The sequence below is a fragment of the Myxine glutinosa genome, chromosome 3, assembly GCF_964187855.1.
Source record: "Myxine glutinosa chromosome 3, kmMyxGlut1.1, whole genome shotgun sequence".
Lineage (NCBI taxonomy): Eukaryota > Metazoa > Chordata > Myxini > Myxiniformes > Myxinidae > Myxine > Myxine glutinosa.
Window position 1 is genome coordinate 70,655,231 of NC_136263.1, and position 17,500 is coordinate 70,672,730.

The window sequence follows — 17,500 nt, forward strand, 5'->3', positions numbered from 1 at the left end:
TGGTTAAACTGCCGAAATCTCGGCTCTCCGCTCACCTTCACTCTTTCATTCCTCTTTTCTCCCGCCTCTGGAACAAACTCCCTCACTCCCTTCAATCCCACTCCTCCCTCCAGGTCTTTAAAACAGCTGTTCACCACCATCTCTTATCTTCCCCCATCCAAAACCTTGATCTTTTCTACCCCCGCTAATTCACCCCAGATCCACCTTCTTTGAAATTCCAACTTCTTTCCTGGAAGTCCTGGCAGTGTCCATATGTTTTATACCTCTCCCACTGCCCCCTTCCCCCCCCCCCCCCAAAGCACTCGCCCTCTCTCAGATCTCTCGATGTCTCCATGTCTCTCGGTCCCTGCTCTCAAATGTTGTGTTTGTGTCCTTCCCCCTCTCTCCCCATCTTGTCTACCGCTCCCTATGTTATATGTTTTATGTGTCGGTTTGTCTTTCTGTGTAATTAATGTTCGCTCTTTCACGAGCCTCGATCTTGTATACAAAAAAAAAAAAAAAAAAAAAAAAAAAAAAACTAGCTGCCCGCATCCACGCACCACTTTATGGACCACGTTGTTGTGGCCGAGCACCACCATATGGACCACATGTCTGTGGCCGAGCACCACTCATGGACCCCACGGGTTGGGGCATGGCCCCTCTGCTGGGACCGGCCAGGTTGGTCAGGGGAAGATCTTGCTTGCGGACCTCTGTGAGGTGGCACCAAGCCACACAGGTGAACCACCCATAGTTGGCCCCCTGTGGGCCATAAATAAAATGGACACAGTTGTGCTTTTTGTTTTAATTATGTCCAAATAGGCCGCAAGCAAGAAGAACAACAAGGATGACAACATCAGGAAGAACAACGGCCAGCAGAGGGAGCAGAAGAGCAAGATCATCAGTGTGTTAAAAAAAAAAAAACTATGATGACTGTGCACTGACTGGTGCTTTATGGTGCTTTGGTGTTTTGGTGCTCTTTATTGGTGCTGGTGCGTCGATGCAGTGCATGCTGTCTTCTCCCTACCACAGGATTCTTTTTGTTCCCTAAAAGAAAAATCACAGGACCTGGGTTGCGTTTTGTAAATAGTCGAAATAGCGTCACTTGTAAATAATGCTCCCCACCGTTCATGTTTAGTTTGAGAATTAATTCCGCAATTCGGTTATCCTGTGGGCGTGAATCTGTTAGGCAGGGTGCAATGCAACAGCGGGACATACTTATTTAGGTTTACTCTCCATGAAATGGAGAGTAACCTATTATTTCTGCTAGAGTTTTTCTTATTATTATTCTTCCACCCTATTTTGCACCTCCGAAAACTTCATAATTAAGTTTCTCAGCAACCGCTGGTCGGATTGACAGAAAATTTTCATCAAATGATCGGCTAGGCTCGTAGAATTTTTTAATGCTAATTATGACGTCATAGGTCACGTGGTATGGGCGCCATCTTGTAAAACACCTTAAAATTTGCCCCTCTGTATCTCCAAAACGGCTCAATGGGAAAATTTGAGGAATGGCTCATTCTAAAGAACTCTGCAATGGGAACAAAAAACATGTTTATTGAGTATATCAAAAATGCTAACGTTAAGAGGTTAGAATTCGTCAAACACAATTTTTCTCCCCCGAAAATGGGATTTTTTTCCCAGATGCTTAGTTAAAAAAACTCAGAATGCAAAAATTTTCGAAGTCATACGTCACATGGTTCGGCCGCCATCTTGTTTTCCGTGAAAAAACACAAAAACCCCTTTTTCTCCGCAATGGCTGAACGGATCGAGCCCAATCTTGGCATGCATATTCGCATACCCATGACGAACAAAAACGTCAGCGACACGACGTCATCCGACACGTGGTTTCAGAGTTATGACGTTTTAAAATTTCAAACTAGAAATGGAATCACCTCCATAATTTGTGGAGATATCGAGTGGAAACTTTACACAAATGTTCCTCATGGGAGGCTGTTTCATCGTTACTTGAGACGTTTTGATAAGTCACATGGTTTGGCCGCAATAAATAATGAAGTTTAAATTTGAAAAAGCTTGTAACTCTTGAACCACTGCATGGATCGACTTGAATTTTTAATGCAATGTGGCTCTCATCAAGCGAAACAAGTGTGCAAACTTTCAAGATGATTGGATGTACGGTCGCGAAGCTATAAGTCTTTATTGTTGAAAGAAGAAGAAACACACCATTTTGTCTTTCCAGAACGTGCTCACGATAACGCGATCTCCCGCGGTCATTTGAACTTCAAAAAAAATTATAATTGCAGATTTGTCAATAGATGAGGCATATTAACAAACGAATGAAACAGATTTGCTCAAATTCTGACTATTTTTAACTCGATCGTATTTCACTGAAAGTAAGCCCATCAAGGCGCGTACGTAATACACGAAAATACAGTGGGCCATTTGCGCATGTGCAAACATCCATCCACATATTACGTAAGGTGCTGTGCGAGAAGGAAATGGCTGTCATGGTCGCAATTGGTCTTCAAATTTGCGCAAATAAATGCCCTACACGATGCCGTTTATTTCGTCAAAATCCATCCAGCCGATCTGAAGTTATATGAAGAAATGCATTTACGTCGTGACGTCATCACGCGATTTTTGAATGCAGACGTCTTTTCGGAAATTAAATAAAGATAGAAATCGAAATGAATCATGTCCGCGATCTGCGCATGCGCGGTTTTCTCAGTCGCTTTTCAGTGGCATCGCAGTGCAACCCATCTGCGCATGCGCCAGCTATTGAAAATTGGGTCGCCACGGCAAAATCCAAGATGGCCGCCACCATGTATGTCTGAACCTTGCAACCTGCATATCTTGAAAAATAAGCAAAGTAGCAACTTCTAATTTGGCGTGTGGGTGTATCTAGACACAAGGAAGAACGCTATCGAAAATTGGGTCGCCACGTCAAAATCCAAGATGGCCGCCACCATATATATGTCTGACCTTGCAACCTGCATATCTTGAAAAATAAGCGAAGTAGCAACTTCTAATTTGGTGTGTGGGTGTATCTAGGCACAAGGAAGAACGCTATCGAAAATTGGGTCGCCACGTCAAAATCCAAGATGGCCGCCACCATATATATGTCTGACCTTGCAACCTGCATATCTTGAAAAATAAGCGTGTGCGTGTAGGGGGGATGTGTGTGTGTGTGTGTGGGGGGTGGAGGGATGTGTGTGTGTGTGTGTGTGTGTGTAGGTGGGGGGGGGGGGGGTTGGTTGTGTGTGTGTGTGTGTTTGGGGGGAGGGGTGTGGGTGGGGGTAGGGGGGATGTGTGTATGTGTGTGTGCGTGTGTGTGTGTGTGTGTGTGTGTGTGTGTGTGTGTGTGTGTGTGTGTGTGTGTGTGTGTGTGTGTGTGTGTGTGTGTGTGTGTGTCGGGGTTGTATCCAAGGGGGTTGTGTCAAAGCATGTCCAATGAAAGTGGGGTTGTATCACAAGTGGGGTTGTATCAAAAGTGGGGTTGTATCAACAGTGGGGTTGCATCAAAAGTGGGTGCGAGTAAACCGGTCATCACTGCCAGCAGTTTTAAAGTGGCAGTTCTAGTCTAGTAGGAAGACTAGGTCCCCCTGCACCCCCCGGAGATATACTTCTAATCAGTGTTTCTAGATTGGACAAAATGTGTAGAAAATGACTAGCTATGGCCCCAAGCTGAAAAAATGTCCCACATACCATTTTTATGCAAATTACTGCTGCAAATTTTATGCAAAATTATGCAAATTTTATGCAAATTTTTGATGAGGAGTAGAGTTGAGGGGTCTTTGAGGGCTTCATCGAGGTGCTCTCGGTTGCAAGACTGGGTCATTCTGAGAAGCACAGCAGGGTCAGAGATCATGATGTTCTCCTCCTCAGTGAATCTCTCCATCAACAGCCTCTCCATTGCCTCACACACTGTTTTGAGGCAAAAGAGGGACTTTGCGTAGGCCTTTCCACTGAGAACACCTTTGAGAGATCCACTTGTTACTAGTTGTGCCTCAAAGAGAATCTCTGCATATCCAGAACCACGCATCTTGTGTCCAGTGAGCATCCCGATGTAGTTCATGGATGTGTGGAAGGGTCCAATCGTTACTACATGACTAGCAAATTCATTTGGCCAGCGCCAGATGATGGGAAGGGCTTTCATGCAGACACCCAGATCAAATGTATTCAGGACCCATCTCTGACCCACCTCAGCAGTTGCTGCCTCGGAACGCTTCAGTAGCTCACGAACAACTGCGTTGTCTGTGATCGGTCTGTGCCTGGTGCCTGCATGGCATGGCAATGGCCTGCAGCCTGTGCCTGGGCTAGGGGGTTTCACCTCTGCAACTGGTTCTCCCCCACCCAGCAAATCAACAGTCGACTACTGCACGCCTATCCACCAACCGATCACAGACAACGCAGTTGTTCGTGAGCTACTGAAGCGTTCCGAGGCAGCAACTGCTGAGGTGGGTCAGAGATGGGTCCTGAATACATTTGATCTGGGTGTCTGCATGAAAGCCCTTCCCATCATCTGGCGCTGGCCAAATGAATTTGCTAGTCATGTAGTAACGATTGGACCCTTCCACACATCCATGAACTACATCGGGATGCTCACTGGACACAAGATGCGTGGTTCTGGATATGCAGAGATTCTCTTTGAGGCACAACTAGTAACAAGTGGATCTCTCAAAGGTGTTCTCAGTGGAAAGGCCTACGCAAAGTCCCTCTTTTGCCTCAAAACAGTGTGTGAGGCAATGGAGAGGCTGTTGATGGAGAGATTCACTGAGGAGGAGAACATCATGATCTCTGACCCTGCTGTGCTTCTCAGAATGACCCAGTCTTGCAACCGAGAGCACCTCGATGAAGCCCTCAAAGACCCCTCAACTCTACTCCTCATCAAAAATTTGCATAAAATTTGCATAATTTTGCATAAATTTGCAGCAGTAATTTGCATAAAAATGGTATGTGGGACATGTTTTCAGCTTGGGGCCATAGCTAGTCATTTTCTACACATTTTTTCCAATCTAGAAACACTGATTAGAAGTATATCTCCGGGGGGTGCAGGGGGACCTAGTCTTCCTACTAGACTATTCTAGTTGTGTTTTAAAACTGTCACACTCAGGGTCAGATTAATTGTAGAGGGAATTACACCTACGTGCCACATTAAGTAAAGTTTTATAGGCCCGGGACGTGCCTGGAGGAGGAAGGGGGGCAGTTTAACGGTTTTGGGAAACCGTGCACTGTGTGTGTGTAAATGATTGTAAATATACCCCCTTTTGTAGTTTTTGTAAATGTAATGATTCTTGTAAATATCTCCGTTTCATGTAAAGATCAAAGGTCGTCCTTTTAGTTAGTCCATCGCACACACGTAGAGAACCATAGGATCCCTCAATAGTTATATCATTCTTATGTGTTCCAGTTTAAGGCTCTGTTTTCCATTAGCTGACTCTGCATTGCACAAAATCAAATAAGATAGATCCCCTTTCAATTGCCCAAAAACCTCCATTGCCAACTGCATTCGCCCTCCATTACGCACGAGGTCAACTCGGGGAAGAAGGGTGTGGCCCCACCTCGTCATCAGGAGGAGGAGTGAGCCAGCCCCGAACAACCAACCAAGAATGAGGGGTTTGGCCTGAGAGGGCGTAGAGAGAACGATCGAGGAGGTTCGCAAAAGTTCCATGGGCGTGGCTATATAACCCGTCGCGCGGAGCCCCCGCCTCAGTCCAGTTGAGGAGGAGCTGAGAGAGGTTTTTGAGGGAGGTGCGCTGGACCAGAGGCAGATTCTGTGGAGTATTAAGGGAGCGTTGGAGACGCAGGAGGCGGAGGACGAGTGAGAAAGCTGCCGGTGTGAAACCGAATACGTGGAGCTACCGGCTCCTCGCTGCCAGCCCGGAGCGGGGCTGTGTGCCGGGTTTCGCCTCGACCCCAAAAGCGTGGACTGAAGCGCGAGCTTGGAGCCGGACCTCGACACCTACCATCTGCCGGGACCCTCCTCTGCCGTCCCATACCATCCCTGCCATTCCATCCTTTTGTGTACGTGAGTTTGCTTTGTGTGTCTTGTCCCTGGGTATAAGTTAAGCTTGTTATAAGAATTGCACTGTGTCTTCTTCTTCTTCTGTAAGTTACTTTCATTTCTTTCCTTCTCCCTTGGTTTCTTTGGTTTTGTACATAATTAGTAATAAATACCTGTGTTCGTTCTTTACCCCTTTTGCTTCTTCACATTCGGTTGCTTTAGAGATTTCCCCATTGAGTTCCTGTGGTGCGATTTCGGCCAACGTTTAGAATCAGGTTAGTCCTTGTTAAACGGCTCGGATTCCGCAGCTCGCTTCGCTCGGCATAATCCATAATTACACTGCGGTCCGAGCGGGGGTATCTCCTTGTGTACCGGAAGGCGCTGGTACTTAGGTCATGGGACGGATAGGCCTAATACCCTACCCAGCGCTGACCGGGCATGCCGTCATACCCTCAGGATCGGCGACGGCCAGTATAAAGGACAAGGGGTTAACCCCCCTTGGCAAGGGGAGCGCCGTTGTCCCAGATCCGTAACAATATATATATATATATATATATATATATATATATATATAAATATATATATATATATATATATATATATATACACAGCACAGATCAGAGACATAGACATATGAATCACTTGTAATTGCTTCGTTCTTGATGTATAAAGTCTGGTCTCATTTGACCGTTTTAAAAGCCCATTGTGCTTGCATTCTGCAAAAAGCTAAATAACTCTAGTGAATAAACAATTAGAATTAGAATGTACTATTTTTAAAAGTTTACAGCTGTAATAATTTCGGTGACCCAACATAAATATGGCAAAACTGAGGCTGCACTGGCAGACATTTATTCAAGAATATTTTCATTTACGGACATTTCCTGACTGTTTTTTGACTGTTTCATGATCATTGGAGCAACAGGAATGATAAAGGAGAACCTCACTGAGATTTTAAAAACCATTCTCAGGAATATTACCACAAATGAACTGCAACTGGAGGCAGTCCGGAGTTCGGTGACAATCCTAAAAAGAGCCCTTGGAACAAAACTCTGAAAAAGTTCAACAGCCTGCCTGCAAAACACCAATTTGACATTTCAAAGTCGGGTCGAGAATCGAACCCAGACTAAATAGACTGCTAAAATAATTTTGTCAACCAAATGTTGAGAGAGGCATGCTAATGGCCCTGGGAAGGAAAGTGAAGCAATGTTTCAGGTGTAAGCCCTTCTTGAAAGCAAGGGTCATGAGAGAGGGAGCAGGTCTAGACTGGTAGGACACTTGGACAGTATGGAATGGAAGGCAGTTGTTTTGGTGACTGATCCTTTTTAATGGAGAAGAATCGATGGACATGGGTATCGAAGTCATGGATAGGTAAAGTTCCATTCTCATTCTCTAACTCATTCCATTTCAAAAAAATATTCAATCTCTTATGATTCCAAATCACTCCATGCTCTAAATTCTCATTCATTCCACCCCTCCTCCATCGTTCTTAAACGGATCGCTAACATGAAAATCACAACAAACCCAATTTGTTATATATGTTCATCTTTCATTAATCATCCACTTTCTAAACTCCCCCCTTGCCCCTCCCCTCCGAATCTCCCCACTTGCCCCTCCCCTCCTAAACTCCCCCTTGCCACTCCCCTCATAAACTCCCCCCTTGCCCCTCCCCTCCAAATGTCCCCCCTTGCCCCTCCCCTCCAAATCTCCCCCCTTGCCACTCCCCTCCTAAACTCCCCCCTTGCCCCTCCCCTCCTAAACTCCCCCCTTGCCCTTCCCCTCCTAAACTCCCCCCTTGCCCCTCCCATTCAAAACTCTCCCCCAACCCCTCCCCTTCAAATCTCCCCCCCAACCATTCCTCCCAAATTCTTCCTCCTCCCACCTCCTTCTCAAAGCTGCCTCCTCCCCACTTCGTCTCCCTTCTATGTCATACCTCCACCTCCCCCAACCTTCTACTTTCCTCTGCCCCCCCCCCTCAAACAACCCCTCACTGTGCCTCATCCCATCACAATCAAACCTTTCGTCCTCCTCATCCTTCCCTTTCTTGTAACTCTTCTGTAATCTCTGACACACTATCAACTGCTCTTCCTACGTCCCCCTCTCACCCTTCATCTGACCCTACCCCTCCCCTCCCCTGTCCTGCACCCGATGCTCCCCCTCTCTCCGCATTAACGGTATGGACCTCAAACATCCGGGGCCTTCGCTCAAACCTGATTGATCTCTCCATTCAGGTTGCTTCTGACAATCCAGACTTGATCTGCTTAACAGAAACTTTCCTCCTTCAAGATGTCTCTGATTCCTTAATATCTCTTCCTGGTTACTCCCTCCACCGGTACGATAGACCTGAGCCTCGTCCTGGTGGTGGGGTGGCTATCTTTATCAAAAACTCTCTTCCTCACTCTCCCTGCACTGCCCTCTCTCCACCCCACCCCCAGGAGTACCTCTGGCTACGGCTTCCTCTCCGCTCCCACCTTTTGTTCATATGTATTCTGTACCGTCCTCCAAACAGTGATGACTCCATTTACATTTCGCTGTCGGACAACATGGACCAACTTCTATCAACTCATCCAAACTCTCTCTTCCTCATATGTGGCGACTTCAACTGTCATCATGCCAGCTGCCTGGGTGTGGCTTCATCTCTCACCAGCCATGGCACCTCAGCAAAGGACTTCTGCGACTCATTGGGACTGACACAATTTGTCAATTTCCCGACCCGGATCTCAGTCAATGGAGTATCTTCTCTTCTGGACTTGGTTATGACTCACTTCCCTGCAATTGTCTGCTGCTCTTTTTCTGCTTCAATCGGTTCTTCTGATCATGTGCTAGTTAAAGTGGACATCTCTCTGGCCATTCTCAGAGAGCCTCCTCAGCGCCGACGAGTCTGGCATTTCACTCAGGCCGACTGGCACGGTCTGCAAGCAGCCATCAATCATCTGGACTGGTCTCCCATCTCTACTGCCTCTGACATCAATTCTTCCTGGGAATTCTTCCAAAGCAAACTGCTCTCTCTCATGCACAGATTTATCCCATCTCGTCTTCAGTTGTCTTACCCTTCCTCCCGTCCATGGTACACTGAATCTTGTGGTGAGGCAGTTGCCCTGAAACAACTTGCCTTTGCCTCTTCGAAGGCAAATCCAACTGAAGGCAATCTCAGTTCCTTCCACCAAGCTCGAAACAATTGTGTGTCTACCCTCAGGAGTGCCAGGAAGCACTATCTCTCCACACTCAAGATTGAACTCTCAAACCTGTCCCCTTCCTCCAAATCCTGGTGACGTCTGGTCAAATCCGTTTCTGGTGTTTGTTCCCCCTCCATCCCCTCCCTTACCTCAAATGGCTACACAGTTGACATCGCACGTGACAAAGCCGAATGCCTCAACTCTGTGTTTGCCTTAAAGTCTTGTGTCCCAAACCCATCTCTCTCTGTTCCCACCTTTCCCAGTCGAACCCAACTGCTCCTGGACTCTGTGTCCTTCTCTCCTGACAAGGTGGAGAAGTTTTTATCAAACCTCGACTCTGATTCTGCAACTGGACCAGATGGCATCAGCCCACAGGTCCTAAAATCCTGCTCTGCCACTCGATCTCACCCTCTCTCTGTTCTTTTCACCCTCTCTTTTGCTCAAGGTCATCTGCCAGCATCTTGGAAATCAGCAAACATTACCGCTTTACACAAAAAGGTGCAAAAACAGATCCTTGCAACTACAGACCAATCAGCCTGCTTCCAATTATCAGCAAAGTCATGGAATCCATCATTGCTTTGGATATCAAATCCTTCCTCTTCTCCAATGGCTTGATCTCTGATCATCAATTTGGATTCAGACCACGTCATTCTACTCTGGACATGTTGCTACTGCTGTCTCAACAATGGATGGAGGTCCTCAATGCCAAACAGGAAATCAGAGCTGTCTCACTTGACATATCACGTGCCTTCGATACGGTTTGGCACCCAGCTCTGCTCACCAAACTCTCCTCCTATGGTATTCATGGAAATCTCCACTCATGGCTTGCGGACTTCCTCTCTGGTCGTAGGCAACGTGTGGCCCTGAATGGATTTCTCTCATCTCCCCTTCCTGTTCTGGCTGGAGTTCCCCAAGGTAGTGTCCTGGGCCCTGTGCTATTTCTGGTCTTCATCAATTATCTCTCCGACTCTCTGGAAAATCCTCTCTATCTCTTTGCTGATGACTCCACTATCTGCCGCTCCATTCCTCATCCCTCAGATCGGCAGTCTGCAGCCTCCTCAGTCTCTGCAGACCTGGACAAAATCACAGACTGGTCAAACAAGTGGAACATGTCTTTCAATCCTGACAAATCTCACACTCTTACAATGTCTCTCCGAAAGGACCGACTGGAAAACCCTCCCATCTACTTTCTCAACCATCCTCTCCAAGAAGTTCTGTCGCTCAAGCTTTTGGGTCTCACTATCTGCCATGATCTTTCTTGGGAAAACCACATTTCCAAGCTTGCCTCCAAAGCCAGTCGCCGACTGGGCATCCTCCAGCGTGCGAAGTCCTTCCTTGCCACACCTGAGCTCCTCACCACATACAAGGCTTTCATCCGCAGCTCAATGGAATACTCTTCCCCCTCTCTGGGGTGGTGCTCCTGCCTCACAACTAGCTCGGCTTCACGCTGTTGAGGCCAAAGCTTTCAGAATCATTGGAATCTCCCGTGATGAAGCTAACTCCAAGGGCCTTTCACTCACTCACCACAGGCAGGTTGGTCGTCTTTCTGTCTTCTACCGTCTCCTCTCTGGCCTTGCTCCCCCAGCTCTCTCTGTGCTCTGTCCCCCCAATATTCCTTCAGGTCGCACAATATCTGCCTGCAACCCTCTTATGGTTAAACTGCCAAAATCTAGGCTCTCTGCTCACCTTCACTCTTTCATTCCCCTTTTCTCCCGCCTCTGGAACAAACTCCCCCACTCCCTTCAATCTCTCTCCTCCCTCCAGGTCTTTAAAACAGCTGTTCACCACCATCTCTTATCTTCCCCCATCCAAAACCTTCATCTTTTCTACCCCCGGTAATTCACCCCAGAGTCCTTGCAGTGTTCATATGTTTTATACCTCTCACACCTCCCCCCAAGTTCTCCCGATGTCCCTGCTCTCAAATGTTGTGTTTGTGTCCTTCCCCCTCTCTCCCCATCTTGTCTGCCGCTCCCCTTGTTTTTTGTGTTTTGTTTGTCGGTTTGACTTTTTGTGTGATTAATGTTAGCTCTTTCACGAGCCTCGATCTTGTATACAAAAAAAAAAGAAAAAAAAAAGGTGGCCATGGGAGTATTACAGGGGTACAGAGTATGAAGGAAAGCAAAAGAAGACATGGACGAGTGAGTAGAAACAGTCATGGGTAGGAATGGGAAAGGAAAATAGGCATCAACTGGCTGCCACATCTTAAGAGACTGGAAGGTTCAGAAGGACAGGGCAGACTCAGGCAATTACATATAGATGGGAGAATATTGGTACAAAGGAGTGGAGGTGATTCAAAAAGGTTATGACTATGGAGGGGAACAAGGTATGTATTTTATTGCTGAGTTAAGAGGTAGTGGTCTGGACCTACTGAGTAGGAGTGAAGACAAGAGAAGGCTGAAAGAGCAAGAGAAAACAAAAGGAACTAGAAAGCATCTGGAAATGCAAAGCCCGTCCGCATTTGCTTTCTATTCAGACGCCTTCTTCTTCTTCTTCTTCTTCTTCTTCTGTATGCTAAACCTGACCGAAACAGCTAAAAAAAAAAGTGTAAAGTGACGATTTTAAGCAATCTTGACCTTTGATCGGAAAAAAATGGGCTTCTAGCTTTTGATTGTTGAACCAATTCGGTGACCCAATATGCAAATTCTTAAAAATTCAGGTCAATTGGATGAAAATTGACGATTTTATGTGATGCTGAACTTTCATCTTTTGACCTTTGGACCAAATTATTAATTTGACTTCTCCATATTCTCATAATAAAGCTTTGTTGAAATTTGATGACCAAGCTCAAATGGTAAATTTTAATTTCAGGTCAATTGGATGAAAATTGATGAATTTAGGTGACACTGACCTTTGACCTTTTAACATTGTGCTATATATCGATTATAGCCCTATCGATGGTGAAAAATAAACTTTAAAAATTATTGTATTGGGATCCGTATTCGGATCTTCAACAAAATCGAAAGATTTCATCCTTCTCATACACCCAACCTGTCCACCAAAGTATGTCCGAATCCATTATCAACTTTTTCAGTTATCCTGTTCAGAGACAAACAGACAGACAAACACACAGGCAGGAGTGAAAACATACGGATGGTCAATCACATAATGAAGGCTATAAGGGACAGATGGGCTGACAGGATGGTTTAGCGGTACGTTACACTCGTCTCTAAAATGTCTAGCCTGGGTTCGAATCCCGACCCAGCTATAAACTGTCATCCCGGTGATTCATCAATGTGTGCCGTCCCTCGGATGGACATCAAACTGGTGCCCCGTCTGCTGGATTTAGTTAGTGTATGTTAAAGATCCCACGGTGATTCCCAAAGAGTTGGCGAACATACACACTATATCACAGATATATAGTACATCGGACCACAAGGGTCAAACACCGGGACATTATCACAGTACCAGCAGATATATTTAATAGATGGGTTAAGACTGGGGAGGCTTTGGACGATTTGAGGATTGCTATTATTACTTTACAACTTTTATTAATTTACAACTTTTATTAATTTACAACTTTTATTCACCTCTTAGAAGAGTTTCGGTCCACCTTTTGCAAAATCACAGCTGAGAACTTGTGATTAATATTTTGTCCCAAATTCCGGAAGACATTACGTTTCATATTAGGCCATTTCATGTTATAAGCTTATGTCCTGGCCCTCATTTGTAAATAACGTTCTTCTACCGTTTTTAACTTGCACTTCATCACAAAGTGTTGCCCTTTACCTATGTGAGCCAAGAATGTGAGATAAATTTCAGGCACATGCTGAATGGTGCAAGAAACAGCTGGAGGTCCAGCATAGGATGTGCAAACTTCACCCATCGGGGTGTTTGAAGGCCTGTGACCTCAACTTGTCAGCTGACAGAATGGAAATAGATACCATTCATAAGTCACTAACCATTACTCTGCTTTCTCGTGGTGCCAACTGCGTTGCCTTTCTCTGCGGGGATTTTGCATCGAGTAACCACTTTAATTCATGCTGACAGAATAAGGTTGTTCGATGTACGAAGGCGAATAATTCGTGGAGTGTAGTTGTGGCACGTGCACCTTTATTTCTGGGTATTTTCTGTTTTTTTCTCCCTTTTGCTTCCATCCAGATATCATTTAACCTAATGCACCTGATTCGATGGAATGCAAGCATTTATACATTGCACATGATCGATGTACTAGTATAAAAGCCCGTCAAAAATGATGGGTTGGAACAGTTTATTCGATGGTGCAGCCTTGTGAGCGTGTCAAAGTTTGAAGCCTCGGCCCAGTGTCAGGTGTGCTTATATCTTTATTTATTAGAAATCCTTCAGATGCAATTGAACACTCGTTTTACTCTGTGTATATTGCACATCACATGCAGCGAATTTCACCTCCCTGCACCTTGCATTAATTGTTATTAAAAACAACAACTTCTGTAGACCGCCATTGAGGCTCAGTTTGCAAGCCACCGTCGACAGTTCCAATTTGAAGAGACATAACTACTCTTTTATGGAAAATATTTTTCGAGTTTGTTTTATCCTCAAAAATAGACCATAGTGAACACACATTCATGTTGAAAGATTGGCCTTTAAAACCTGCCCTTATGAAGGGGAACAGACATCTGTACAAACACACCTCCTGATTTATGGCAAAAGCAATGCGCTAGTGTAGCGGACAGCCATCACTGCTCAGATTACACAGCATCGGCTGTACGGGACGTGAATTGTTTCACTGCCCCCAGCAAGTTAAGGAGATGTATAACACACACATATTGTGTATAATAGTGCAAGAGTCCCATATTGTGTGCAAGAATGCCAATATTTTTGGCCACGACTGTATACTGTATATATGTATATACAGTAGACTAGACTTCCGTTGTAGACTTCCGTCTTCTTGTAGACTTCCGATGAACTTGGGGACGACTAAGAAGAAGACCTTTGTTGGTCGAAAGCTTGTCAAATTAAAGATCGACGTCCTGAAGCTACGTCGGCGTCTAATTTAATCTCCCGATTGTATATATATATATATATATATATATATATATATATATATATATATATATATATATATATCTATATATATACATATATATATATATATATACATATACATATATATATATATATATATATATATACATATATATATATATATATGTATATATATATATATATACATATATATACATATATACATATATATACAGACTTGGCATTTAATATGGAATATATATTTTTTCTTGACTTGGGTTTACTTTCTGAACTCAGTATATCAATCTGGTGAGTTTATTTTACCCTTCGGTGATGTCTTTGTTGAAAGAACCATGTCACTGATTGTCTTTCGCAGCAAGAAGTCAATAACAGGATTATATCACAGGTGGCGTGACAAAATGTAAGGACAGGTACCGATTGGCTTCGCAATCGGGTATATAAGGGTTGTTGCGTTCTGTATTAGTGGAAAACAACTGCTGCACGTCTACAAAAGTTATTGGCGCTTCCTCTGGAGATGGTCCGTCAACTTGACAATGCTGATTGTCATGGAGTGGTGGCTTTACGAAATTGTGGCATGAAACAGCGTGCAATTGCTCGGCAGTATGGCATCACTCAAGGTCAGGTGTCAAAGATCCTGAAACGAAATGCTCAGAGGGGTGTCCCTACTCCAATACCGAGGCCAGGACATCCACGCAGAACCACAAGGAGAGATGATCACCAGCTGCACCGGTTAGTCTGCAATGGCTGTACCAAGTCAGCTAATCGGCTTCGGGCTGAGTGGCAGCAACTGACAAATGTGCCTGTATCCAGAAGGCTAGTCAACCATCGACTGGTTCAAGCAGGCTCTCGTGCCAGGCGTCCCCTGAGAAAGCCACGCCTGACCAGACAACACAGCCAGTGCCGATTGCAGTGGGCCAGAGAGCACCGTCAATGGCAGCCAGGACACTGGAATCACGTGACCTTCAGTGACAAGTCTAGATTTCTGGTCTATCGTCAAGATGGCCGCGTCCGAGTGCGCAGACAAGTGCATGAAGCCCACAACGAAGATTGTATAGTGCCAAGACTACAAGACTACAGCCTGCTCCCAATTATCAGCAAAGTCATGGAATCCATCATTGCTTCGGATATGAAATCTTTCCTCTTCTCCAATGGCTTGATCTCTGATCATCAATTTGGTTTCAGACCAGGTCACTCTACTCTGGACATGCTGCTTCTGCTGTCTCAACAATGGATGGAGGTCCTCAATGCCAAACAGGAAATCAGAGCTGTCTCCCTTGACATATCACGTGCCTTCGATACGGTCTGGCACCCAGCTCTGCTCACCAAACTCTCCTCCTATGGTATCCATGGAAATCTCCATGCATGGCTTGCGGACTTCCTCCCTGGTCGTAGTCAACGTGTGGCCCTGAATGGATTTCTCTCATCTCCCCTTCCTGTTCAGGCTGGAGTTCCCCAAGGCAGTGTGCTGAGCCCTGTGCTTTTTCTGGTCTTTATCAATGATCTCTCCGACTCTCTGGAAAATCCTCTCTATCTCTTTGCTGATGACTCCACTCTCTGCCGCTGAATTCCTCTTCCCTCAGATCGGCAGTCTGCAGTCTCCTCACTCTCTGAAGACCTGCACAAAATCACAGACTGGTCAAACAAGTGGAACATGTCTTTCAATCCTGACAAATCTCACACTCTTACTATGTCTCTCCGAAAAGATCGACTAGACAACCCTCCCATCTACTTTCTCAACAATCCTCTCCAAGAAGTTCTGTCGCTCAAGCTTTTGGGTCTCACTATCTGCCATGATCTTTCTTGGGAAAACCACATTTCGCCGACTGGGCATCCTCCGTTGTGCGAAGTCCTTCCTAGGCACACCTGAGCTCCTCACCACATACAAGGCTTTCATCCGCAGCTCAATGGAATACTGTTCTCCCCTATGGGCTGGTGCTCCTGCCTCACACCTAGCTCGGCTTCACGCTGTTGAAACCAAAGCTTTCAGAATCATTGGAATCTCCCGCGATGAAGCTATCTCTGAGGGCCTTTCACTCACTCACCGCAGGCATGTAGGTGGTCTTTCTGTCTTCTACCGACTCCTCTCCGGCCTTGCTCCCCCAGCTCTCTGTGTGCTCTGTCCCCCAAATATTCCTACAGGTCGCACAAGATCTGCCAGCAACCCTCTTATGGATAAACTGCCGAAATCTCGGCTCTCTGCTCACATTCACTCTTTTCATCCTCTTTTCTCCCACCTCTGGAACAAACTCCCACACTCCCTTCAATCCCACTCCTCCCTCCAGGTCTTTAAAACAGCTGTTCACCACACCATCTCTTATCTTCCCCCATCCAAAACCTTGATCTTTTCTACCCCCACTAATTCACCCCAGATCCACCTTGTTTGAAATTCCAACTTCTTTCCTGGAAGTCCTGTCAGTGTCCATATGTTTTATACCTCTCCCACCTCCCCCTTCCCATGCCTCCCCCCCCCAAAGCCCTCTCCCTCCCACAGATCTCTCGATGTCTCCATGTCTCTCGGTCCCTGCTCTCAAATGTTGTGTTTGTGTCCTTCCCCCTCTCTCCCCATCTTGTCTACCGCTCCCGATGTTATTTGTTTTATGTGTCTGTTTGTCTTTCTATGTGATTAATGTTCACTCTTTCACGAGCCTCGATCTTGTATACAAAAAAAAAAAAAGAGTCCAAGCTGGAGGTGGTGGGGTGACCGTTTGGGCTGCTTTTCATGCAGGGGGCAAAACTGACCAGGTTGTTCTGAATGGAAACCTGAACCAGTTCAAGTACAGGGTCATTCTGGAAGAAACATTGCTTCCATTTGCTCGTGCAGCCTTTCGAGGAAACTTTGTCTTCCAAGATGACAATGCACGGCCTCATCGTCCTCGCATGATCCAACACTTTCTTGCTGACCGTGGTGTAGAGCATATGGAGTGGCCTGCCATGTCCCCGGATATGAATCCGATAGAGAACTTGTGGGCAGAATTAACGCGTCAAATCGACAACTTGGACCAGCAGTCGACCTCTGTGCGTGAATTGCAGCAGACTATTGTCACTGTCAATTGTCATTGTCACATGGCAAGCGATTCCTGTCCAAACCTTGGCAAATCTCGTGAACAGCATGCCTCGATGTGCACGTGCTCTCCTGAATGCTCGTGGGGGTTACACGAAGTACTGAACTGTAATTTTACTGTCCGTAATCCCAGTCATAATTTAGCTTTTGTTTTTGTTGAAATTTTTATTGGCTAATGTGCAAAATAAAGAGATACTTCTGGAAAACGTACAGAAGTTTAACACAGTACTGTCCGTGAATTGAGTTCGATATCAGTTTTCATCACTTTTAAGGATCAATTTATTTGCTTCGAAATGTCAAATGTGATTTTTGTTTCTTTTAAAGGTCACATTAACAAAATCTAGAATAATTTCAACATAATTC